The sequence below is a fragment of the Copadichromis virginalis genome, linkage group LG23, assembly GCF_057382275.1.
Source record: "Copadichromis virginalis isolate Kocher_CV1m ecotype Utaka linkage group LG23, C_Virginalis_male_GT1.1, whole genome shotgun sequence".
NCBI classification, from domain to species: domain Eukaryota; kingdom Metazoa; phylum Chordata; class Actinopteri; order Cichliformes; family Cichlidae; genus Copadichromis; species Copadichromis virginalis.
Window position 1 is genome coordinate 38,403,102 of NC_140639.1, and position 26,157 is coordinate 38,429,258.

The window sequence follows — 26,157 nt, forward strand, 5'->3', positions numbered from 1 at the left end:
TGTTGTTCGTGTGTGTGTGTGTGTGTGTGTGTGTGTGTGTGTGTGCCTTAGAAGTCAAATAATACATTAGCCATACTTAAAAAAACATCTGAATTTCATTTAGAACTGAGATTCTAAGTTGTAAGGAGGAATCTTATGCACAGCCAGAAACATGTTTCCCCACTTTCACAATGCTGAGGTGCCAAATCCACAACCCCAAACAAATGGTTTATTACACGCAGGTGTGAAGGGCAAGCTTTACTTACACAGCCTCACACACAGTAGATTTTTAAAGTTTTTTTGGGTACAGTGGTTTAGCCACAGATGCAACATCCACTTTTGATAAAGATCACTCCACCTGTTTATTTCTTAAGAAATTAAGCATCTTTATTAAGCTCTTATTTATACATGTCTACACATTAATAGACACCGTGTGCTCTGAGACATTATAGTCTTCTACTTCTGCTTCCATCGGTTTGCATTTTAAACTCCCGGCCTTTCAGTTTGTTATGAACGACTTTATATCACAAAATGTTAGAAATATAAAGTGAACCATGCGACTTTTGTTTTTTTTTTTTTTTTCTGTTTGATGGAAGGACTTAAGACACGAGTTATTTAAACAATTCTAAATTACAGTGTGATGGCCATAGTACTTTATGTGGGCCAAATGTGTTAAGGATAATGTTTATCAATGTAAAATTGCAAAGAACTTGTGGATAGAATATAACATTTTGTAAACAGTTACCTCAGAAGCTGTACTGGTAGATCTATGTATGTAAGGTAAAACTATCCACAGTACTTCCACTTAAGTAGCTAAACACATAAAGTCACCCTTACCAATAATCCGCTGCTCCTTGAAAAAGTAGCGCAAACAGACAACTGACTGAGCAATGATAAGTAGAGCTACCCGAGGCCGATACTCAAGCAGAAGAAAATTAAAAGTTGTTGTTTTTGTGGCTTGAAAAATTAAAGAAAGTATGTTTAATAATTCAACAAGACCCGCACCTTCAACACATGTACATTCAAATTTTGGAACAGGCTCAACATTGCTGTTGGTCAATAGTTTTTATCCGTTTGAAAAAGTCATTTTATGGCTTTAATGTTTCCAGCTGATAAGGAGAATGAGTGCGTTTCAAATGTGCGTCCAAAGGCTTTAAACATCTGCTTTGTCTGTAACGACAGTATCAAACTACAGAGCATTGTTTTTACTAAAATTCAACATTTTCCGATGAAAATTTGGCTACTTTTTTTTCTTTACTGTAACACGCACCTCAATGCCATTTTTAGGATATTCTTGGTGATTACATTTTTTCATATTTATGCTTTTGGCACTGAGGGTATCTAATACGCATGTTGTCACTGTGTTTGTACTACCAGCTGTGAGGGCTCTGCTTTTGCTTTGAGCAGTCTGTTTTTATTTTGTCTCGTGAGTGTGTGTGTGTTTTTCAAACGAGATCCTCGTCAGTTTGATTTTGTTACCACAAACTTTGTGTGAAGTTCACAACAGAGGTAAAGAGATTTAAACACCCCAGTTTAAGGAGGCAGGCAGGGGTTGGACCACCTGCACAGGGCTGGTGAAGCAGAGAGTGTCGGGGGGAGATGTGCAACAGAAGCAGAGGGAACATTTTACAAGATGATAAATGGCAGATTTAGATGATTAAGGATTTGTTGACAAGATTAAAAGACACGTCCGTCAGAGTTCAACAACATTACAGTTTGATTAAATAAAAAGTTTTTAGACTACACAAGGTTCATTTTCTCCTCTGATAGTAATCATATTAAACATGTCAAGAAAGAAAGAGTATAAAGAAAATAGTAAATGTGTGTCTAATTAAACTCTTCCTGTGAGCCTTACATCATCCTTTAAAATATGTTTGGTGTTACAAACTTGAAGAAGCACGGAAAAGATCATCAGACATTAATCTAATCAGTTTGCAGCCTTCATTCGTATTGAAAAGTTGAAATCTTCCCTGCTAGACCCAAGTGCAGCGTTTAACACCGTCGGCCAGAACATTTTATTACAGCTATTATTAAATGGAGAGTCCTCTTCACACACTGAGGTTAATTATGAAGCTCCACAGGCTTCTGTGCAAAGACCAGTTCTGTTTACATTATACGTGCTTTAGAAGACATAGCATACCACAGGTCAGCTCAGCAACATTTCGACTTTGGCTTGTTTTTTCTGGTTAACGTTAATTACGTAATTTAGAATTAAAGTTTAGTGTTTTTAGCATTTAGGATGGCCGTGGCGAGTAACTCAAGTGCTGTAAACATTTCATGAAACCTCATCAAAAGTTATCCGAGTTGGAAGGGTGGCTGTTAATAAGCCATTCTTAAGGAAGGAGAACAGAGAAAAATAAGGCTGAGGTGTGCCAAATTACACAAGAAATTGACTGGAAAAAGAAATCAGCTGTAATATGTCTTATGGAGTAATGATTCCAAATTTGAAATATGCATGGAAGAGGTCCGAAGAGAGATACAACAGTGAATGTCTATAGCCGTCTTTAACACAGCGTGGATACTCTACCGTGCTTTGAGGCTGGATTTCAGCCAGTGTTGTTGGAGCTCTTATCCAAATTAATCAAATTATGAATGTAGAAAAGTTCCACCAGATTTTGATCGACCATGTAATACCACGTAGTGTCTGATTAGCTTCAACTTCATTTTTCAGTACGACAATGATCGCAAACATACTGCCAATGTAGTCAAAGTATGCCTGGATGAAACAACGCATCAGTCATGGATTGATCTCTCCAGGGTTCGAACCTCAAGATAATCGAAGCAGTGTGGGATCATCTTGACAGAAAACAAAACAAAAGGCAGCCAGCATCCAAAGAAGAGTCTCGGATGTCTTTCAAGAAGCCTGCAGAACTAAGAAATTACAAGAAAGCTTACCTATTAGAGTTTAAGCTGTGTTGAAGAATGAAAGGCAGCTTTAACTGGACAAAAGGGGAAAAAAAATCCCACATTGACAGCTAACTCAAGAGACAAAAAGCATTAGAACTCAAGTCATTACCTTACTTAAGGATAAATAAGTTAATTAATTACATTAATGCATAAGCAGAAAATAACCTACAGTAACTGCTTTGCGATATGGAAGTGCAAAAGACAACTGAAAGGGAGGATAGTTTCTATATATGTGGTTTCTATTAAGGGACAGAGGAACGATAAGAAATCAAGGACAAGGAGTGTGGTGTAGATAAGTGAGGAAATCCGATCATTACTACAAATTTAGTTGAAATTTAAATATTTTAACTATGGTGCCTCCTGTGAGGGCTGTCTGTTTTCCACATTCTGCAACGGTAAAATACGACTTAGAGGCGGATATTTGTTTTACTTTATGGGCAACAGTTGTTGACAAAACTCGCCTCATGGTTGACTCTGAGAAAAAAACTCTTTCCCACAGAGGGGAATAAACTTATTCGAATATGAGCTTTTTTCCACTAAGACTTGTTTTATGGGGAGATGTACGAAAATATTTACCGGGTTACAAGCAATGATAATATCGGATGTTGACTCCTCAGCGTCATCATTTTCTATCTATTGAGAAATCCCATTGTAAAAGTAATGAAGAAAAAAACTATTCTGCCGTCTCACTCCTCCTTGACCCGCGGGGGGTGTGTGTGTGTGTGTGTGTGTGTGTGTGTGTGTGATCGGCGGCGTTGTTTGAACGGAATGCTGACATAATATTCACGGATTCTTCCTCGCGATTGGTAGAACTGTCACAGATATCGACTCCCCTCCCGTTTCTTCTCTCATTTTATCCTAGTCTAGCGAAGCATCTGTTTTTCGCATCTTTCTCTTGACAATACCAATAGTTAGAGAGGGTTGTTTTGTTTTGTTTTTTTTGATTGCCTTCTTGCGAACGCCGTCTGTTTTCCACATTCTGCAACGGTAAAATATGACTTTGAGACGGCTATTTGTTTTACCAAATGGACAATTGCTGTTGACAAAACTCGCCTCATGGTTGACTCTTTCCCACAGAGGGGGGTGCTTTAATAAACTTATTCGAATATGAGCTTTTTTCCCCGCTAAGACTTGTTTTATGGGGAGATGTACGAAACCGGGTTACAAGCAATGATAATATCGGCTGTTGACTCCTCAACGTCATCATTTTCTATCTATTGAGAAAACCCATTGTAAAAGTACCCGCGGTGTGTGTGTGTGTGTGTGTGTGTGTGTGTGTGTGTGTGTGTGTGTGTGTGTGTGAGAAACAAGATCGCCTGTCGCGGCAATTATGGTTTGTTTTTTCAGTCTCTTGTAAAAAGGACTCTCAAAAGGAAAAGTAGTATTCAATTTTTTACACATAGGCAGCCTGTAGGTTACAAGCGGATAGAAAGTTCTTCTTTTCATCACAAGCTATGGTGTATCTTAAAGGTTTTTTTTTTTTTTTTTTACAGCGTCTGTATTATAGGAAAATAAAATACTATTGAAATCTCTACAGGAAGTCACTCTTTATTTCCATTACAAACGCCGGTGCAGCTTAAGAAAGTAAAATTACATCCGCTCTGTCTCTCTATACATCACAGAATCAGCTGCTGCATCACCGCTGTGCTTAGGGAACATGACGCAACAGGTCTGAAAATGACTAGACACTTCCGGAGTATTTCCGGTAGGGTCATAAGGTCCGGATCGATGCCTTCCATAGTAAATATGCTGTATTTGAATATGTCATATTCAAAGCCTTCTTCTTTGGGAGAGCAGATCTCATCGGACACAGGACGGCTGCGGGGCTGCAGAAGGAAATCCATCTTGTGTCTGTGCCTTAGAAATTGTGACGGACTCCACCTCTCTGCTTTTTTATTCCCCTCCAACAGATGGCGCTCTTCCGGAGGTTCACCCCTCCTTTCTCAGGATGCGATTCGACACGGTTAGCAACAGATGGCGCGCTTCCGGGGTTCACCCCCCTTTCTCAGGATGCGATTCGTCACGCGGGGGGTTTCCCACCCCCCTTCTCCGGATGCGATTCGTCACGCTCATTACACGCTTCCGGGGGGGAGGGGCGGGAGGTCAAAAGGTCGTGATTAGGGCCATCAATCACTTCGGATCAAATTTTGTCATAAGCTGTATGGTATTAACTCTCTATTGGGCCATAAATTTTCATCAACATCACAGTGGATGTCTTCGTTGTTCAGGCACCGTGGGAAAAATCTCTTGCCATGACGAATCCAGGCTTGACATTGCCCAGCAGTTATATCACCACAAGCTTCACACATGGCTTGAAGAAGGGAGACATGCTCATGGGGATGTCGATCATACACCTTCCACCTCCATGTAAAGAAGAATTCCTCAATTGAGTTGAGGAAAGGGGAATATGGTGGAAGATAGAGTGTCCTCTGTGTCTAGTTTTTGCCAGATTGAAACCGGCCTCATCAACAAAAATATACTTGTGATGATTCACAGCAGCGTCCAGCTCCATCACCCTCTAAAATGATTATTTAGTTAGTTTTTTTACAACTAGTAGTTGTCAGTACACAGCAAAAACTGTAGTGTTGAATCAACTCCCACAGAGTTGATTTTAACATTTTTTCAGGGTTTATATAGCTCCACACTCTACAGAGTTGAATTAACATTTTCAAAATAGTTAATTATTTAACACTTTGTCAGAGTTCCTTCTTTAACTCTTAAAACTGGGTTAAATTAACACTGAGCAAATTATTATTAACACCATGTCTGAGTTAATTTTTAACTCTTAAAACCGGGTTAAATTAACACTGAGCAAATTATTATTAACACCATGTCTGAGTTAATTTTTAACTCACCAAACTGGGTTAAATTAACACTACACAGATTGAAAAATAACACTACTTTAACTCTTTAATCTTTTATTAAGGTAGTTTTAATCCCTAAAAGAACTATTTATGTAATAGATTAACATAACTTTTTAACGACAACAAGTACAATCATGAGAATAATTTCAAGAAAACTGTACATTGTCCAAAAACATTTATTATCATGCTTCTTTTTCCCAGAAAGTGAATCAAAACATAATAAATGAAGATATAATGTACAAACTTTCATCTGCAGCACTGTATGAGTTTTGAATATCAAATGGTCTGTGACATTTGAGTTCAGTTATTTTTATGACACACCGTTCTTCAGTTTGTACTACTTTGAATGCATGGTGATGTTCATCAAAGTTTTCAGTAAAGAGTTTGTGTGTCAACAAAAAAATGTCATTTTCAACCATAAGTGTATCAATTATTTGACAAAAGACTGGCATGTCTTCCTCCATTGTACTGCAAACAACGAGTCCAGCTTTGTACTCTACACCATCAATTTTAACCCAACTTGTTGAGAAAACATCTTTTGATAATAGCATTTCACTATTGACCACACTTTCACCTCTTAAAGAAAATGATTTAATTGGCCCAAACTCCTTCTGTTTAAGAGAAAAGGTTTCCCAGTGATAAGCAATGGCCATCTGATGCCGTTTAGCAAGCGATTTGGTGAGGTTTTTGAAATTTTTGAAATAATCTTTGAACAACTTGTGCTTAGCTTCAAACCTCATACTCCACATATACAGTAAAGGGCCAATTTTTCGAATACAGGATGGGTAATGAATCATAAAATGATGCTTAGGAATCAAGTTTCTGTGTGGATACGTGTGCTTAAATAGTTTGTGGTGGTCAATAATCAAATTCTTCAAATATATAGTCATTCCCAGAGTGAGACAAGGTGAAAAAACAATGTTCATTATTTGAAGTAACAACAATAACAAATTCCAGTGTCTGTTCCCTGCAGGAATAATGTCACCAAACAAAAGTGGGATGTTTTTCACAAGACAGAATGTCTGGATAGAGTTCAAACCAATGCTATTGCCAGCACTGTCCAATATGATTTTAGTGGGCCGGTTTTTTCTTTCTAAAAATCCATAGTCAAAACCATAAATCCTAGAAAGCAAGTTCTGTTCTGATATGAAGTGTTGCGTAAGATACTCAAAAAGCAATTTGACCTCATACTGAGCCACACCTTCAAGAAGGTCATGCATTATATCAAATGAGTAGTTATTGCAAATATGGTAATACTGCAATGAATTGAGTGCAGAATTTCTTTTCAACCCATACAGTGACTTCAATTTAGGATCTTCCCGAAGAGACTGGCAATGTATGTCAAACAAATCTTTCCCACGAAGAATAATTTTAGGATCATCTTCACTGTACACCATTTGACAATCATTCTTCTCAATCAAACAAAGGCGACAGAAATGACGGCTACTGAACGACTCATTAAAACCAAGAATTGAGTGCATCCCTAGGTTATCTCCAGTGATCTGTGATATTGTGCCATATACCTGCTCATCAGAAAATGGAAGACTTAGCCCTTGGCTTTCCAGTTTTTTGACATCATTTATCAGTGGTTCCAGTATAACATCAAAACCATACTTTTGCAGATCTGGTGTGTGGAAAAGTGACACTAAATGAATGTTCATCAAAATGGAATTAAATTTTGGGGGCAAGTTTCTTATAACAAAATAAATACAGCCAATTTTGTGAATTCCGCGTTTAGAGCCAAGAGGATTGGCTGTTTCAAAGTCATCATAGTATAGCTGAATTTGTAATGCATGCCTTTTGGCTGAAAACAAAGGGTGAGTTTTAAAGTAACTTCCATCACAAAAGTCATGATAAGCATCAGGCTCTGAGCTACACTCTCTCTGCAGGAAAACACAAATCTCTGGATTTCTAAACATGAACTTCAAAGACTCCAAAATAGGTACATATATAAAAGTATCCTTCACAGGTACTTGATCATAAGTACCAAACTTCTGATTTCGCCTGATGTCATACCTCACTCCAAGTGTTATTTCTCTAGGTTCTACAACTCCCCATTTTAGATTGAAGTATTTATTTCGTTTCCATTCTGTGTTCAGATTGGTGAAAGGGTTTTCAAAATTTTCAAAACATTCATTTATTAAAGATATGCTGGAGTCCTTTGTGGGTAACGCAGAAAGAATGGCCTGCTTTGCTTCTGAGCGAAGCTCACTTGTTAATTCCTCCAAATCGCCTACAAGTGAGGATACTAAACTGTTAGAAAGGCCACTACCCTGCAGTTTGGCCACAATGGATGCACAGATTTCTTTGGATGAATCCCTTGTAAGTACTGAATCAATGCTCACTGGAACACTGGAAGAACTAGACTCTGGAAGAACACTGGGAGAACTGTGAGGAAGATAAGAGGAATTAAACTGGTCCTCCAAAGCAGGTGAAACTGTGTCATTAGAAAAAGAAGCAATGGCTGAAGTTCGATCATTGTGGTCAACATTGCTGTGAAAACTGAGGTGCTTCCTAAAGCCTGCATAAGTTTGGAACTGAAGCCTGCAGCCTGGCTGCCAACAACATAACTTAAACTTAGGTCCAGGATAATAACCATGTTCACCTCTTAAATGTGAAATCAGCTGCTGACTGCTGAGATAAGCTCTCTTACACAAAAAACATGTCAGCATTTTAATGATTTTTACTTAGGTTGTGAGAAGAATTTCCTGGTTAAGGATTTTGGCTCTCAAGTCTCAAGTCTTGGGGACGCCTTCATTTTCCCCATATCAATATTGTATACTGTTGTCTGCAGAAATGTGTAGAAATTCACAAGTGCAGCATCATAAGACACATTGAACACAAAATGAGCTTTAAAAAGCTCATCAAATGCCCCAAGGGAGCGGCTGGCCTGGCAGGGGATGAGACGCTTGTCTATGGCAACATAGAAGCTGTCGACCTTCCTCTTCTGGCGCCCAACAGCCAGGAGGTATGGCTGCTGACTCTGCTGATTCTGGAGATGCTCTTCCAAACTGCAGCAAGACTGGAGTTGAGACAAAGATACTGAGCATTAGACACAGGAGCAAGTCAGAGATAATAGCATCACAGAAATGAGTATGTAAACCTCCTTTGTAAGCTCAACTGTAATTTGTTTCATTCACCTCTTAACCAGTGACATGACAACTTATGACAAAAACTATAAATATTAAATTACCTTATGAAAGACTACAAGTCTCTCAACAGCATCAGAGGCGCTGATTTTTTGATACTTTGGTCCTCCTGGGGGTGGCGGAAGTAGATGTAACAGTAACAACAGGGAGGCCATGTCTTGGTCAAAGGCTGCGGCCAAAGAGTCACAAGAATCAATTGACAGCAAATCTTTCAAATGCAATTTTTAAGGAGAACTAGAAACACTTCCTAAGAAAGTTGAAATGTGCTGTCATAAACATTAAACTAACAGCTAAAGAAAACTGATGAAGCAAAGCTAACAGGTGAATGAATTGGTATTTATTAATAGAATCCTGATGCTATTGAACTTTAACTGCTTATAGCAAATCATATTTAACAAACTCACTTGCTGCCTCATCAAGATCACTTCCTGGTGGACTCTCTGCTGACTGCACCAATTGACGCAACTCTACTGTTGAGGTGAGCTGCTTGGCCTCTTTGATGATTTGATACCTAAAGATTGGATCCCATTTCTGAAGCAGCCTGGTAGATATCTCATCATCAAACAGGAGAGTGAAGTCTTGATTCACCTTTAAGAAAGAAAATCTACTACTGCCACATTCATCTTGAAATTTAAAGTGATATTAAAAATTCCACTGAATATTCTCACCAACACAGCAAATTCAAAAGTGTTAACTTTTTTGGTGTTAATAGTCTCCTTGCAAAAGTAGAGTTAATTTTACTCTAAGCAGAGTCACATTCTTTTAATGTAACTCTGAGGTGTAAAATGATAGTAGTTAAAATCGAGTGTTAAAAATGAGTGTTTCTCTGTCAAATCTGGAGGTGTTACAATGGAAACATTAACTCTTGACCTCTTAACTCTGAACTCCTACAGGGGCTATGACACCAACAGAGTAAATTCACAGACTCCGCCCCCAGCACGGCTCCAATCGAAGCTGAAGTGAAGCCGTTTCAGAACATTTGCTACATATTTGAGTTGTTTGCCATGCTTGGTAAGTCACTTTTTCAAAGATTGTTTCAATTGTTATTAGCTTTTACTTCTGTGGCTCTTTGGAGTTGAGACAAAGCTGTGTGAAAGGCATTAGCCATGTTGCTCGGTGATAGCATAATATTCTGTTTTAGCTAGCTGAAAGGTATTGTTTGCGGGCAAATACCACAGCCTTGAAAAAAAGCTTGCATGTGAATTTTCAGTCAAACTTTTGGTCAAATACACCTAAAACAATGTCTAGAATGTGAAATGTTGGTATAATGGTGCTACTTGAAGCCTGAAAACGATCGCCCATAAAAACAAAAAAAAACCGAGCAAACAGCAGTAGCTGACGTCCTGACTGGATTCTACGTTAGCATAGATAACTCCAGAGTTTTGTGCACACGGTTTAGGTAAAAATGAAAAAGGTTGAGGTTTTACATTTAGTTCAGTATTACCTGTTGCCTGCGTCCTTGTGTAAAGTATTTTCCCAAAAGACAAGTAATGGCTCAAAGAGGATTCCTTTTTTTTTTTTTTTTTTACTGTGCTGCAATTGTTTACTGGATTATTTGTGCCATTAATTAGTGTCAACTAATTTTTATTCGATCTCCGCACAGGATATGCTTGTGAAGATGGAATATGGGGGAGAGCAGAAGTGTGTTGAAGTTCCACAAAGGGATGAATGAAGGACATGCATATTGTATTGAAGAAATAAGTGATGAGAATGCTGTTATTTGCATTTACCATGTCAGACCTTTTGATAAACAAAATTCTAATGAAAGTGAGAACATGTATACTGTTACATCTTTCAGAAAATGTTTTGAAATTGTGGTGCACAGTTCAGAATAAATGTTTTTCAAAAACCATTGCATCTTTTTAGTAAATGTTTATTTCCAAAAGAAATTTCTAGAAGTTCAGAACAGTAAAATTCCCGCTTTTTAGAATGAATTAGAAGATAACTCTTACGTAGTTAAATTAAAATACTCTTTGAGAGTTAATATATAAACTCTTAACACCAAGTGTTAAATTATCAACTCCAGACAGATTTGGTGTTTAACACTAAATCAGAGTTAACGTACCAACTCTCCAAAAAGAGTTAAATTAACACTCTCTGGTGTGGACCCATATAGACACTTTAATAGTGTTGAAATCAAATCCGACAGTGTTAATTTGGACATGCTGGAGTTGCTGTGAATCCTCTTGTATCCAAGAATCTTGGGAAGATAGACAGGATATCAAGACTTTTGTCAGGATCATTGATGACCTTCTGACGATGCTGAAAGGTCTCTCTCATCTTCTGGAAAATCAAGGAAGTGTCGGATGTATGTTTCAGCAAAGAGATGGCCTCCTGGCAAGCATCTCCATCAAGCTACATGTCGACATTAATGGGCCTTTGGTAATTTGGGCCCCCTGAAGAAAAACACAAACATAAAAGCATAGGTGCTGATCAGATAGGTAAATGAAAACAAAATAGTATCTAATGTAAATGAGCACATTATCTAGTTTGTGGACACTTAATTTCTTACCTCCTTGAGTAAAGCCAGTGGAGCTACTTGGTGGTGCAGATCCTCTTCTAGTCTTTCTCTGTATCGTTTTCAAACGCCAAGAAATGTATCCAGTGCTGCTTGCAGCATCATAGAAGTGTTCCTAAAATGTAAATACATTCAAAAATAATGTGTTGTCAATCTGAAAATTTTTAGAACTTAAATGTCAACACACACAAATCCCAATGATGCACAGCATGAAAATTATGTAAACAAAGTGCAATAGTAGTGACTATACATAGCCTTTCTTGGAGTATGGGTCTTTCAGGGATGGGAACAATGTCACTACCCCTAGCGCGTACTGTTCTCTAACAGCTTTGGTGGGGAGGTGCCTGAAAAACGATTTTAAATTAACATGCTTAAGTAATGGCAAAATAGTAACTTGTATTTAAAAAAAAAATAAAATGCACAAATAGAACACACATACCCATGGCAATCAATCATGTGAGCCACTATTATATTGACCATTTTTCTTCTGGTAGCATCTGTTAGAGTTTGTGTTGTGTGATATTCCTGGAGAACCTCTTCACCACCTGAATTGGTTCCAAGTACACCTTCAATTAACTTGAGAAAAAAAAAGATGCAAAAAGTGAGGAATAGCTTTTCTACATATTAAGAATAATGAAGTAGAAAAAATACTATGAGAACTGAGTTTTGTCACAACCTTTTTAGCAGATGCTGCATCAACAGTACCCTCAACTCTTGTTTTCTTCCTGGGACCCTCATCTAGAAGTATAGTTGATGTACTTGCATTTGAGCTGAAGCTTGAGTCAGAACAATCAGATGCAGAAGACAAGGAGTAATCAGAAAATTCTAAAAGGAAAAAACAACATTATTCTGTAAGGTGTAGAAAAACAAATCTGGCTGCAGATTTTTAACTAACAAGGCAACATCACACTGCAGACCTGACTCATTTAAATTAACTGATCTCAATGTTCAAACAGCTGATTGGTCAAATTGTGTGCTCCTGATTATTTGGAACAACCAGCAGCCACACAGCCCTTCCCCATGTCTGGTGTTGAGCTTGCCCCTTTAAATTTCTCACCATCACTTGAGAAAACTGTTAGGACCACAGTGCCTTGGCTGATAAGATCACTGAAAATCACTTCATCAACTTCTGTCCCTGTTGCATCTTTGTACACTACTTTTGCATCAGGTGGCAGGCAAAATCTCTCGATGACTGGAAAAGATAAGATATATCTGAGTGCACCTTTTAAGTAAACTGTTCTTGCCTCACATTCACTAAAGTGATACACCACTGTATGATTCAAGAGACTTGGCGAAACGCCCTACAAAAAATTCTGTCCCCCCCAACTAAAATTAGGTAAGATATAAACAAACCTTTTTCATGAAACTGCATAAACTCAAAACGCCCATCAACCTCTTCCAACTTCACATACTTCTGCTGTTGGCAGTATCGAACCTGGACCAGCATTTTACTGGGATAAAATAATAACAAAGATGGCATAGTATTTGACATTTAGAGCAATTCAAGCACAAATGATTAAAACACTGACATATACCGTACATGGTGATTAATACTGACCATGCGTTTGAATTTCACTGCAATAACATTTAATGTTATCAAATAAACCTGTGTCTGTCTATGCAGGAGTCCAATTGATACATAACACAATACAAAATACACGTTAATCTATGGTGTAGTTTACACCAGACACGGAGTGCTACGAAGCGATTGTTTCGGTATCTGGTCTATTTTTTGCGTGGGCCACGCATGTTCCGCAGGAAGTTACACCAAGACACACAAGACAATCCAGGCAATTTTGAAGATAAAAGCTATTCTCCAAAATAAAATACTGCGATTGACAAATGCGATCAGATTTGTGTATGAAAAGAGACAAGAGAGATGAAAATGAACACATAGCAAAGGAGGGGACAGCCTAACTGACTATGTTTGGGGCGGGTGTCTCAAAGGGAGAAGAGAGTGAGACAGAGAGAGAGACAGATTAGAGACAAGTCAGCGATGAACGATGTCAAAGTAAAAGCAGGAGTGACTAAAACAAGCTCTCTTCAATTATTTTGGGATGTTATTTACTTATCAATTGTGAAAAAATTACTCTGAATAAACAGAGAAGCAAAAACGCTCATGAACTGGCATGGAGAAAGACGTGTCTGTGTGAACAGGGGAAAAGCTGAACGTGGCGCGGCGCTTCCACGTGCAGTGTCTACCGTCACTTACGAGTAAAAAGACTGCAACATTAACATTAGCATTGGAGGCTAAATAGAATTTTCGACACATCTCCTCCTCTATTAAAGCTCGTTTTCAGCAACCGAACACCAAGAAACATCAAGAAAACCTCACTGCGCCGATAGAATACCGTGAATTTTATATAAGTTTGAATAACTTACCGTTTGTGTAAAATACTCCAAGCAGCACGGCAGGCATCCACCACGGTGTAACCAGCAGAAGCACATGGAAAATCGGCCCGGCAGAGCAAACTATTAATTGATCCACGGGTTTACCTGGGCAGAAGCCCAGGGGCCTACCAAGTTAAATAACTCTTCAGAGTTCATTTGCTTGGACTTGAATAACACTGTTTAATAACTCCAACACTGAACACTATTTGAATCAGAATGTGTTAAAATGACACTTTGAGAGTGGAAATCAACTCTAACATCTTTAACCCTGAAATTTTAACACTCCAGTTTTTGCTGTGTACTGTCACAGTAATTGCATGCCAGTTTAGTGTTGTACCTGAATATATTCTGAACACAGTTGTTTCACCCGGACATTGTTCCTCTCAAAAGGAACCAAGTAAATTTGTTTCATGGAAACCTGGTGCTTCTTCAAAAGCCGGGCAATCGTTGGAAGGCTAATTGATGGCACATTGGCAAAGGTGTCATTGCTGTTCTCAATAGCCTGTTTGATTTCAGACAGCCGTATGTCATTCCTTGCCCTGACCATTTCCACCACAGCCAACACCTGCTGGTCAGTCAAAACACGTGGGCGACCACCACCAGGTTGTCTCCTGTTAATTCTGAGGACAATCATATACTGTCAATATTGAAGTATTACAAATTACATTATTGTAAACTGACAATTACATGTTGTTCATCTATACAATAGAGTACTATATTTTAGAAGTGAAGTTGCTATAGCAGACATACCGGTTTTCTTGGCGAAAAGTTCTGATGATAGAGCTGACAGTTGACCTTTGTAAATTAGGCTGTACCAACCTGGCAGCCTCAGCCATGGTAAAGCCTCTGTTAACCACATGGTCAACAATGATGGCCCGGACTTCATTAGAGATGATGGTGCGTTGTCTTCTGCCTACATTTCTCTGAAGACCACCTCTCTGTTGAGGAGCACCACCACCTCTTTCTCTTTGTCTGTGCCCACCTCTCTGTCGAGGAGCACCATCACCTCTCCCTACGAGTCTATCCTGCTCCATATTTGAACAGTGCAAAGTCTCAAACAAAGTTCTACTTATATGGTAACTAATTGTGATCATCAGGGGGAAACAATTAGCAATTAGTATTTCTCGATTGAAAGCTCCTGCAGCAATGTGTAACTTACAAATGACCAGACAACAATCAGTCAAGTTGAAAATCCATGGACATAATGAAGGATTCATTGATTAAACATTAAGATCAGTTGAATTAAATGATAGACAAATGTATTAAACTGAATAATAAGAGATGCAAATCAAAAATTTGATAGTGATAACATTATGAGGCAGTAACTGTGAACAAAACATTTATTTAGATGAAACATTTATTTTGTGTAGTGAAAAGGATATTTTGTCATAATGTGTATTGTACTGACACAATTGAAAATATGCTGAAATGTTTGAAAAACGTGCACTTTTGATGATCTGTTGTGATATAAGTACTAAGAGTTTTGAAAATGTACCAATTGCTTCAGCTTCTTCAGGCAGAAAAACAAGCCCTGGTGAAATGTGGATGGTTTCGGACAACACCACAGGCCCGCGTGTAATGTGGATGGCCCCTGACAGTAACACAGGCAGTGGTGTTGTGAAGATGGCCTCACAGGAAGCACTGGTAGTGGTGTAATGTGTATGGCCTCAGCCAACAACAGTGGCCCTGGTGAAATATGGATGGTATTGGTCAGCACCACACACCCTGGTGTATCGTGGATGGCATCAACGAGCAGCAGAGGCCCTGGTCGGGTGAAGATGGCCTGACAGGAAACACTGTCCGTGGTGTAATGTGGATGGTAGAAGCCAACAACAGTTGCCCTGGTGAAATGTGGATGGTATTGGCCAGCACCAAAGGCCCTGGTGTAATGTGGATGGCCTCATCCAGCACCCCAGGCCCTGGTGTGGTGATGATGGCCTCACAGGAAGCACTGGTAGTGGTGTAATGTGTAATGTGGAAAACTGAGCCAAACCAATTAAAAAAAACTGTAATTCCATTGTTTTCATTCAAACTCTGTTCTGTACATTCTAATTCCGGTGTTTTCATTCAAATTCCATTGTTTTCATTCTAATTCTGTTGTTTGTTTTAAACTTCCATTGTTTTGATTCAAATTCTGTTCTGTTCATTCAAATTCCCTGCTTTTCATTTGTTATGGCCCGTCTAGGCGCGGCCAGACCACAACATAAAGGGTGATCCATCCCCGTCCAACCCCAAGCAGCACGTCACACACTTACTATTTTGTGACAGTGATTTATTTACAATAGGTGCGATTAAACAAAGGAAGGGAGCATATCATAGCTTCAGGGTGAACCCAAGGCCAAAACAACAAACAAAAGTAGCCTATCTCAGGAATAAACGAAACTTACCTACTCAAAAGAACTAAACAAAACGACAATCACTTTCCTCCCTACCTAACAAAAACAGGAGAAAACTGATCAACCAAAAAGGCGGTCCACCCCTACATGCTCTTACATTACATAATACGTCGATGCAGTGACCGGTCTGCCGGCTGGGTTGGGCCGAGGATGAATGACTGGGCAGTCCCTGGCGGGCTCTTCTTATCCGCTGTCTCCCAGTCCTCAGCCAATCGGTGTGAGCCATCCACCCTGGATGCACCAATCCCGGAGGAGCACCTGGACACTCAGATCCACACACAATTACGATCACAATCGTAACACCCCCTTACCCAAGAATTAACATTAACCCCAAAATGTTTAATTCAAGGAGACAGTGCTCTAGACAGGGTGTCAGCCAATACGTTATCCTTCCCTTTCTTGTAACTGATCTCCAAGTTAAAATCTTGCAATAACAAGGACCAGCGCATAAGTCTTTGATTGGAGTTGCGCATTTGGGAAAGGAACACCAGTGGGTTGTGATCGGTAAACACCTGCACAGGCAGCACACTTGACCCAGCATAGACCTCAAAATGCTGTAACGCAAGGAGTAAGGCAAGGGCCTCTTTTTCAATGGTGCTATAATAGGCCTGGTGTCTGTTAAACTTTCTTGAAAAGTAGCAGACGGGATGATCTACGCCGTGATCATCTTCCTGTAACAGAACAGCGCCTGCGCCACACGAGCTGGCGTCAACGTCTAGTTTAAAAGGGCGCTCAAAATTCGGCGCAGCTAGCACTGGTGCACTGCACAACAATGCTTTGGCAGATTCGAATGCCACCTGACATGCTGGAGACCAAATAAAAGGTTTTAAGGGGCTAACAAGATCAGTTAGGGGACTAACCACATCAGAAAAATTTCTGCAAAACCCTCGATAAAAACCGGCCATTCCTAAAAAACGACGCAGTGCTCTTTTTGTCTGCGGGACAGGAAAATCAACAATGGCCTGTACTTTCGCAGCAACAGGGCGCACTTGCCCCTGTCCGACCTGTTTCCCTAAATAAGTAATGGTGGCTTTACCAAACTCACACTTAGAGAGGTTTAGTGTGAGAGAAGATTCACAAAAACGTCTGAACACCTCAGAGAGCGTTTCCAGATGTTCTGACCATGTTGGAGAATAAATGACAATGTCATCCAAGTATGCCTCACAGTTTCTCACTCCAAACAATACCTTCTGCATTAGACGTTGAAATGTTGCGGGTGCGTTTCGCAACCCAAAGGGCATTACCGTGTATTGGAGGAAATGATCTGGAGTTACAAACGCGGAGACTTCAGAAGCTCTGGGGGTTAACGGGATAAGGGCTGGACGTTTGATGTTTAACTTTTAACTCCTTTAAAACCTGGGCAAACATGGGTTAGCTGAGCCCAGTAACAGTGCGTGGAGTTCACCCTGTATTTTGGTGCCTAAACCAGATGACACCCCACGTTTCTGTACCGATTTCAGAAGGGTTAATGCTGTCACAAAACCGGATTCTTTCCCTCTCCCCAGAATGGAGGACTGCATTGATCGTGTCGGCTCAGCTACATACGTCACTAAATTAGACCTGTTAAAAGGATATTGGCAAGTCCCGTCCAACCCCACAAACCAACAAGCGAGAAAAGAAACGGAACGAGCCCCCAATTATGTTATGGCCCGTCTAGGCGCGGCCAGACCACAACATAAAGGGTGATCCATCCCCGTCCAACCCCAAGCAGCACGTCACACACTTACTATTTTGTGACAGTGATTTATTTACAATAGGTGCGATTAAACAAAGGAAGGGAGCATATCATAGCTTCAGGGTGAACCCAAGGCCAAAACAACAAACAAAAGTAGCCTATCTCAGGAATAAACGAAACTTACCTACTCAAAAGAACTAAACAAAACGACAATCACTTTCCTCCCTACCTAACAAAAACAGGAGAAAACTGATCAACCAAAAAGGCGGTCCACCCCTACATGCTCTTACATTACATAATACGTCGATGCAGTGACCGGTCTGCCGGCTGGGTTGGGCCGAGGATGAATGACTGGGCAGTCCCTGGCGGGCTCTTCTTATCCGCTGTCTCCCAGTCCTCAGCCAATCGGTGTGAGCCATCCACCCTGGATGCACCAATCCCGGAGGAGCACCTGGACACTCAGATCCACACACAATTACGATCACAATCGTAACACATTGAAATTCCATTGTTTTCATTCAAATGCTTTTGTTTTCATTCAAATTCCATTGTTTTGATTCAAATTCTGTTCTGTTGATTCAAATTCTGTTATGTTGATTCAAATTCTATTCTGTTCATTCTAATTCCATTGTTTTCATTCAAATTCTTTTGTTTTCATTCAAATTCCATTGTTTTCATTCAAATTCTGTTCTTTTCATTCTAATTCCGTTCTTTTCATTGAAATTCCATTGTTTTCATTCAAATTCTATTGTTTTCATTCAAATTCTTTTGTTTTCATTCAAATTCCATTGTTTTCATTCTAATTCTGTTCTGTTCATTCAAATTCCATTGTTTTGATTCAAATTCTGTTCTGTTCATTCTAATTCCGTTGTTTTCATTCAAACTCTGTTCTGTACATTCTAATTCCGTTGTTTTCATTCAAATTCCGTTGTTTTCATTCTAATTCTGTTGTTTTCATTCAAATTCTATTCATGTCATTCTAATTCCGTTCTTTTCATTCTTATTCCATTCTTTTCATTGAAATTCGTTGTTTTCATTCAAATTCTTTCTTTTTCATTCAAATTCCATTGTTTTGATTCAAATTCTGTTCTGTTGATTCAAATTCTGTTCTGTTCATTAGAATTCCGTTCTTTTCATTGAAATTCGTTGTTTTCATTCAAACTCTGTTCTGTAAATTCTAATTCTGTTCTTTTCATTGAAATTCGTTGTTTTCATTCAAGTGCTTTTGTTTTCATTCAAATTCCATTGTTTTGATTCAAATTCCATTGTTTTGATTCAAATTCTAATCTGTTCATTCTAATTCCGTTTTTTTCATTCAAACTCTGTTCTGTGCATTCTAATTCCGTTGTTTTCATTGAAATTCCATTGTTTTCATTCAAATGCTTTTGTTTTCATTCAAATTCCATTGTTTTGATTCAAATTCTCTTCTGTTCATTCTAATTCTACTCTTTTTATGCAAATTCTATTGTTTGTTTTACAATTCTGTTGTTTTCATTCAAATTCCGTTGTTTTAATTGTAATTCTGTTCTGTTCATTCAAATTCCATTGTTTTGATTCTAATTCCGTTGTTTTCATTCAAATTCCGTTGTTTTCATTCTAATTCTGTTGTTTGTTTTAAACTTCCATTGTTTTGATTCAAATTCTTTTGTTTTCATTCAAATTCTATTCTTATGATTCAAATTCTGTTCTGTTGATGGATGGTATTGGTCAGCACCACACACCCTGGTGTATCGTGGTTGGCATCAACGAGCAGCAGAGGCCCTGGTCGGGTGAAGATGGCCTGACAGGAAACACTGTCCGTGGTGTAATGTGGATGGTAGAAGCCAACAACAGTTGCCCTGGTGAAATGTGGATGGTATTGGCCAGCACCAAAGGCCCTGGTGTGGTGATGATGGCCTCACAGGAAGCACTGGTAGTGGTGTAATGTGTAATGTGGAAAACTGCGCCAAACCAATTAAAAAAAACTGTAATTCCGTTGTTTTCATTCAAACTCTGTTCTGTACATTCTAATTCCGTTGTTTTCATTCAAATTCCATTGTTTTCATTCTAATTCTGTTGTTTGTTTTAAACTTCCATTGTTTTGATTCAAATTCTGTTCTGTTCATTCAAATTCCCTTCTTTTCATTGAAATTCCATTGTTTTCATTCAAATGCTTTTGTTTTCATTCAAATTCCATTGTTTTGATTCAAATTCTGTTCTGTTGATTCAAATTCTGTTATGTTGATTCAAATTCTATTCTGTTCATTCTAATTCCGTTGTTTTCATTCAAATTCTATTCATTTCATTCTAATTTCATCTTTTTTCATTGAAATTCCATTGTTTTGATTCAAATTCTTTTGTTTTCATTCAAATTCCATTGTTTTCATTCAAATTCTGTTCTGTTCATTCAAATTCCGTTGTTTTCATTCAAATTCCGTTGTTTTCATTCAAATTCTATTCTTTTCATTCTAATTCCGTTCTTTTCATTGAAATTCCATTGTTTTCATTCAAATTCTATTGTTTTCATTCAAATTCTTTTGTTTTCATTCAAATTCCATTGTTTTCATTCTAATTCTGTTCTGTTCATTCAAATTCCATTGTTTTGATTCAAATTCTGTTCTGTTCATTCTAATTCCGTTGTTTTCATTCAAACTCTGTTCTATACATTCTAATTCCGTTGTTTTCATTCAAATTCCGTTGTTTTCATTCTTATTCTGTTGTTTTCATTCAAATTCTATTCATTTCATTCTAATTCCGTTCTTTTCATTCTTATTCCGTTCTTTTCATTGAAATTCGTGGTTTTCATTCAAATGCTTCTGTTTTCATTGAAATTCCATTGTTTTCTTTCAAATTACATTGTTTTGATTCAAATTCTGTTCTGTTCATTGTAATTCTACTCTTTTTATTCAAATTCTATTGTTTGTTTTAGAATTCTGTTCTGTTCATTCAAATTCCATAGTTTCGATTCAAATTCTGTTCTGTTCATTCAAATTCCGTTGTTTTCATTCAAACTCTGTTCTGTAAATTCTAATTCTGTTCTTTTCATTCTAATTCCATTGTTTTCATTCTAATTCTGTTCTTTTCATTGAAATTTGTTGTTTTCATTCAAGTGCTTTTGTTTTCATTCAAATTCCATTGTTTTGATTCAAATTCCATTGTTTTGATTCAAATTCTAATCTGTTCATTCTAATTCCGTTGTTTTCCATCAAACTCTGTTCTGTGCATTCTAATTCCGTTGTTTTCATTCTAATTCTGTTGTTTGTTTTAAACTTCCATTGTTTTGATTCAAATTCTGTTCTGTTCATTCAAATTCCCTTCTTTTCATTGAAATTCCATTGTTTTCATTCAAATGCTTTTGTTTTCCTTCAAATTCCATTGTTTTGATTCAAATTTCGTTGTTTTCATTCAAATTCTTTTGTTTTCATTCAAATTCCATTGTTTTGATTCAAATTCTCTTCTGTTCATTCTAATTCTACTCTTTTTATTCAAATTCTATTGTTTGTTTTACAATTCTGTTGTTTTCATTCAAATTCCGTTGTTTTAATTGTAATTCTGTTCTGGGCCCTGTGCTTCGTACGTCGCTTACTACATCCAAGATCAAATGAAACATCCAAGACCAAACCATCGCGCTAACCGTGAGCGCGCTAATCCGGTTCCCCGAACACACCTGCTGTTGACGATTAGTACAGCTGGACGCAGTAATGTGACATCACTGGGTGTCATAAAAGGGGCTACGCATCGATAGTAGAAACATTGATCGGCAACCCTCTGATTGGTCGGCGAAAATGTCGACGGAGCGCGCTCGGCTCGGTATTTTTCGGCAGCAGAGCAAGAACTCTTGAGTGAGGGATTTCAGGAGTTTCAGAGTTTAATCAGAACGCAAGGGAACACTGCAAAGGCTGCAAAAGCAAGGAGCGAGGGCTGGCAGGAAGTTGCTGACAAATTAAACTCGTAAGTAATTTAATAATAACAATAATAATGGAGTGGATTGATATAGCGCTTTTCAAGGCACCCAAAGCGCTTTACAATGCCACTATTCAGTCACTCTCACATTCACACACTGGTGGAGGCAGCTACAGTTGTAGCCACAGCTGCCCTGGGGCAGACTGACAGAAGCCAGGCTGCCATATCGCGCCATCGGCCCCTCTGGCCAACACCAGTAGGCGGTAGGGTAGATTTATTATATTACACTATATTATCCAATATTATATTACATTATATTATAATATGTTATATTTTATCCTCTTTCACATTAGAGCCACGACAGGACCCACTAGAACATGGGAACAAGTAAAAGTGAAATATAAGAATATTCTACAGAATGGTAATATTTATCACTTATATTGCTTTTAGTCTCTTGGAAAGAGACCCTGGAATAATCTGTTTGTTTATAACAGCAACCAAGAAAAGGGCAGAGCAACAAAAGACAGGTGGTGGTCCTGCACCCCCTCGTCAACAAGTTGGTTAAGTAAATAATACCCTCACGGGACAATCGATATCTCTCTATGAGCACACTGTCGCGCTGAGCTAAAGGATCCTGTCTGTCCCGCAATATACGCTGAATTCTGAGGACTCTCCTTATCAATCTTGCACCTTCCGCAATGGGTGGCTCGCGTATACGGACAGGACATGGCTGCGACAGACTTCCCAAATCCACCTTCGCTTTTATAGCCGTGGTCTCTCATCTTGATTACACGAAGTAATTTACAATTGCTACTCTGAAATATGAATTAAATCTGTAATAATCACATACATGTAATAGAATGTTAATAGTACATTTCCCTTTTTTAGGAAATGACCTGTGTGAAATCAATAAATGGATCAGGTGCTGCATTGTCTTTAGTTACATTGATGTTATTTATTTATGGTGAAACAGTGGTGGAATATCGCTGTTGCTTTCGTATGAATGACGCGGGCATACCTGCGTGGCCGCGATCTAATCCTGTTTACATAAAGTAAACCTGCTCCCCAGCAGGTTTACGCTTACGGCTCTGTTGCTATGACAGCAAGTCCCGGATGGGCTTCGGGGAACCGAACGATCCAGGATCACGCGAAATCGTCAACAATCTCATCCAGCTAACTCACTTAGCGCGGTACGAAGAACAGGCCCCTGTTCATTCAAATTCCATTGTTTTGATTCAAATTCCATTGTTTTGATTCAAATTCCATTATTTTCATTCAAATTCTTTTGTTTTCATTCAAATTCTATTGTTTTGATTCAAATTCTGTTCTGTTCATTCTAATTCCGTTGTTTTCATTCAAACTCTGTTCTGTACATTCGAATTCCGTTCTTTTCATTGAAATTCCATTGTTTTCATTCAAATACTTTTGTTTTCATTCAAATTCCATTGTTTTGATTGAAATTCTGTTCTGTTGATTCAAATTCTGTACTGTTCATTCTAATTCCGTTGTTTTCATTCAAATTCTTTTGTTTTCATTCAAATTCCATTGTTTTGATTCAAATTCTGTTCTGTTCATTCTAATTCCTTTATTTTCATTCAAACTCTGTTCTGTACATTCTAATTCCGTTGTTTTCATTCAAATTCTATTCATTTCATTCTAATTCTGTTCTTTTCATTGAAATTCGTTGTTTTCATTCAAATGCTTTCTTTTTCATTCAGATGCATTTGTTTTGATTCAAATTCTGTTCTGTTGATTCAAATTCTGTTCTGTGCATTCTAATTCCGTTGTTTTCATTCAAATTCTATTCATTTCATTCTAATTCCGTTGTTTTCATTCAAATTCCATTGTTTTGATCAAATTCTTTTGTTTTCATTTAAATTCCATTGTCTTGATTCAGATTCTGTTCTGTTCATTCAAATTCCATTGTTTTGATTCAAATTCTGTTCTGTTCATTCTAATTCCGTTGTTTTCATTCAAACTCTGTTCTGTACATTCTAATTCCGTTGTTTTCATTCAAATTCCGTTGTTTTCATTCTAATTCTTTTGTTTTCATTCAAATTCTATTCATGTCATTCTAATTCCGTTCTTTTCATTCTTATTCCATTCTTTTCATTGAAATTCGTTGTTTTCATTCAAATTCTTTCTTTTTCATTCAAATTCCATTGTTTCTGTTCTGTTGATTCAAATTGTGTTCTCTTGATTCAAATTCTGTTCTGTTGATTCAAATTCTGTTCTGTTCATTAGAATTCCGTTCTTTTCATTGAAATTCGTTGTTTTCATTCAAATGCTTCTGTTTTCATTCAAATTCCATTGTTTTCTTTCAAATTCCATTGTTTTGATTCAAATTCTGTTCTGTTCATTGTAATTCTACTCTTTTTATTCAAATTCTATTGTTTGTTTTAGAATTCTGTTCTGTTCATTCAAATTCCATAGTTTTGATTCAAATTCTGTTCTTTTCATTGAAATTCGTTGTTTTCATTCAAGTGCTTTTGTTTTCATTCAAATTCCATTGTTTTGATTCAAATTCCATTGTTTTGATTCAAATTCTAATCTGTTCATTCTAATTCCATTTTTTTCATTCAAACTCTGTTCTGTGCATTCTAATTCCGTTGTTTTCATTGAAATTCCATTGTTTTCATTCAAATGCTTTTGTTTTCCTTCAAATTCCATTATTTTGATTCAAATTTCATTGTTTTCATTCAAATTATTTTGTTTTCATTCAAATTCCATTGTTTTGATTCAAATTCTCTTCTGTTCATTCTAATTCTACTCTTTTTATGCAAATTCTATTGTTTGTTTTAGAATTCTGTTGTTTTCATTCAAATTCCGTTGTTTCAATTGTAATTCTGTTCTGTTCATTCAAATTCCATTGTTTTGATTCTAATTCCGTTGTTTTCATTCAAATTCCGTTGTTTTCATTCAAATTCCGTTGTTTTCATTCTAATTCTGTTGTTTGTTTTAAACTTCCATTGTTTTGATTCAAATTCTTTTGTTTTCATTCAAATTCTATTCTTATGATTCAAATTCTGTTCTGTTGATGGATGGTATTGGTCAGCACCACACACCCTGGTGTATCGTGGATGGCATCAACGAGCAGCAGAGGCCCTGGTCGGGTGAAGATGGCCTGACAGGAAACACTGTCCGTGGTGTAATGTGGATGGTAGAAGCCAACAACAGTTGCCCTGGTGAAATGTGGATGGTATTGGCCAGCACCAAAGGCCCTGGTGTAATGTGGATGGCCTCATCCAGCACCACAGGCCCTGGTGTGGTGATGATGGCCTCACAGGAAGCACTGGTAGTGGTGTAATGTGTAATGTGGAAAACTGCGCCAAACCAATTTAAAAAAACTGTAATTCCGTTGTTTTCATTCAAACTCTGTTCTGTACATTCTAATTCCGTTGTTTTCATTCAAATTCCATTGTTTTCATTCTAATTCTGTTGTTTGTTTTAAACTTCCATTGTTTTGATTCAAATTCTTTTGTTTTCATTCAAATTCCATTGTTTTCATTCAAATTCTGTTCTGTTCATTCAAATTCCGTTGTTTTCATTCAAATTCCGTTGTTTTCATTCAAATTCTATTCATTTCATTCTAATTCCGTTCTTTTCATTCTTATTCCGTTCTTTTCATTGAAATTCGTGGTTTTCATTCAAATGCTTCTGTTTTCATTGAAATTCCATTGTTTTCTTTCAAATTACGATGTTTTGATTCAAATTCTGTTCTGTTCATTGTAATTCTACTCTTTTTATTCAAATTCTATTGTTTGTTTTAGAATTCTGTTCTGTTCATTCAAATTCCGTTGTTTTCATTCAAACTCTGTTCTGTAAATTCTAATTCTGTTCTTTTCATTCTAATTCCATTGTTTTCATTCTAATTCTGTTCTTTTCATTGAAATTCATTGTTTTCATTCAAGTGCTTTTGTTTTCATTCAAATTCCATTGTTTTGATTCAAATTGCATTGTTTTGATTCAAATTCTAATCTGTTCATTCTAATTCCGTTGTTTTCCATCAAACTCTGTTCTGTGCATTCTAATTCCGTTGTTTTCATTCTAATTCTGTTGTTTGTTTTAAACTTCCATTGTTTTGATTCAAATTCTGTTCTGTTCATTCAAATTCCCTTCTTTTCATTGAAATTCCATTGTTTTCATTCAAATGCTTTTGTTTTCCTTCAAATTCCATTGTTTTGATTCAAATTTCATTGTTTTCATTCAAATTCTTTTGTTTTCATTCAAATTCCATTGTTTTGATTCAAATTCTCTTCTGTTCATTCTAATTCTACTCTTTTTATTCAAATTCTATTGTTTGTTTTACAATTCTGTTGTTTTCATTCAAATTCCGTTGTTTTAATTGTAATTCTGTTCTGTTCATTCAAATTCCATTGTTTTGATTCAAATTCCA

General features: G+C 37.5%; 1 pseudogene; it reads right to left on the bottom strand.

Moving 5' to 3' along the window:
• Positions 1-5,910: 5,910 nt before the first annotated feature.
• Positions 5,911-13,934, bottom strand: LOC146681572 (uncharacterized; annotated as a pseudogene).
• Between the last annotated feature and the right edge of the window lie 12,223 nt (positions 13,935-26,157).